Raw genomic sequence first — 2,166 nt, forward strand, 5'->3', positions numbered from 1 at the left:
GTATCCACCCTAAGAGCGTACCTGTGGCCTTTCCCCATGAACACCGGCAGCACAGAACCGGGCGGGGGGGAAGGCTCCCAACTCCGGCAAGAACGCCGTGATTAGGTTAACCCAGGAAGGCTTCCCGGAGGGGGTGATCCTTGAGCTGGCTCCCACGGGAACAGACCACGGATGGTAGAGAGAAGGGACACAGGTGTCCACCGGGTGCAGAGCCCACGCAGAGCAGGTTGCTGGGAACCGTCCGGAGACCTCGAGTTGGCCGAGTCGCCGTTTCTTCTGTCCCCTCCTCCCCTTCTTCCTGAGCCTCTGACATTTAGCCTTCTGTTCTGGCCTCTTGGTGGCTGTCTCTCCTGCTCCCTCTGGGTTCCCTTCGTCTCGGTTCTGACTCTGACGATGGTGGGGTCTTTTCTCATCCCTCGGTCTCTCTGCTGCCCCCCAGAGGGCTGGATGGTAGCGTTACACAGCAACAAACACAAGGAAGTTAAAAGGTCCCAGAGATCTCGCAGCTTTCTCTGCGTCGGGGGAGGTCCCCGCCTGCTCTCCCTCCTCCAGCCGGCCCCCTGCCCCCTTCGCGATGCACGGTGCGCAGAGATGATTCGGCCATTCCAGGGATCCCCCACTTACGAGGGTCCTCTGTACCTCAGGGGACTTCCGGTGGGCGTTTCCACTCTCAGTATACCCTCTTGCTTTACCAGGAAAGATCCAGTTAAGTTTTTCTCTGATGGTGACACATCATATGTGGGGAGAGACACCGTGCAAACGGTCCCCACCATCCAGGTGCTCTGATCTGACCAGACGGGAGTCAGGCCCCCTCGGTGGGGCAGCTGCGGCCTACTAGGGGACATGGCGGGTTCGCGGGGCCACGGGGGGCGGGGGGGAGGGGGCAGGCGTCCCACCGACTATGCTCCCTCCCAGTGGATGATGCCGGATGGAGCGACCTACTTGCTGTCCACCGTCCCCTCCCGCTAACACACTGTGAAAGAGCTGGGAAAAGAAATAGGTAGCTTCTCTTTAAGAGGAGCGTGGCTGCTCTGTTCCTGGTTAGTGGTGGGTCAGTAATGCCTGTTTTTCCGAAACCCCCAAGGTTCCGGCGGGGGAGGGGGACGGCGGTGAGTCTGAAATTCTTTTAAAAAATATTCTCACATATTGAATTTGTATTCCAGCTTCCTGCAGAGTCATGCCCCCAAGACAGGACTGTAAAGGAATGAGACCGATCTTTCTGTGACTGCTGTCTTGTTTTAAAGTCACACGTTGTGTCCGGTGTGGGTGCCCCACAGAGAGCTTTCCTTGGGGAGGAGGAGCCCGGCCAAATCTATTTCTCTACTTTTGATTGTTTACACTTCCTTCAAGGCGATGGATTTAAAAGAATTCTGGTCTCGCTTTGAGATGTGTGCGTGTGAATCTGGTGCCTGGGAGGGGGGCTCTCCATGTGGAAGGCTCTGTTCTTAAAATTCCCCTGACCTCCAGCGACCCGTCCAGACAGGACACCTCTCTTTGCACCAACAGAGCTCCCCTTGGCGAGGCAGAACCCCAGTGCCGGGTTGGGAAGTCTCTCTTTCTGGAGGGTCGGCATTTTAGCTTTTAGGCACCTGGCTGGCCAGCGGGCATGAGAGGACGTGGGTGGCTGCAGGCCGGGTGCCACCTGTGGCCACATGGGGGCGCTCTCGCGCCATCCCTGCCCTCTCCACGTGTGACCAGAGAGGAGCCCCCTCCTAGCAGTTCCCGGGTGCGTTTCTTCCCATTTTCACGTTCTGCCTCCCTGGGCTGCTGGCCCCGAGCACCGCCCGTGTGTTCCTTGGGAAACTTCGTCCTCTGCGGCTGCAGCACTGAGAGAAAGGGCCCCCCACGTGCCCACGGAGGCCTCCAGGATGTAGGGCCAGCAGGCTTCTGATGTCACCATTCTGAATTACAGTGAGTCGGTGCGGGGGTGAGCCCAGGACGTCCGGTGCTTAGAGGAGGGCCCTGCCTCAGAATGCCCCCTTCATCTGTGTGCACGGGATGGGGGGGGGGGCAGAGGGGCTCAGGATCCTCCTCTCCACGGTCAAGTGCCGTCTTAAAAATCACACCAGCAAAGGCCACCAGGAGACACAGCCAGTAACTCCGCGTCTGAGTGTCCCTTTCCCTCCCTTGTCCCTGTGCTGGGAAGAAGCCGTTCTCAGAACCGGG

Source organism: Panthera leo, chromosome C1 (assembly GCF_018350215.1).
Source record: "Panthera leo isolate Ple1 chromosome C1, P.leo_Ple1_pat1.1, whole genome shotgun sequence".
Classification (NCBI taxonomy): domain Eukaryota; kingdom Metazoa; phylum Chordata; class Mammalia; order Carnivora; family Felidae; genus Panthera; species Panthera leo.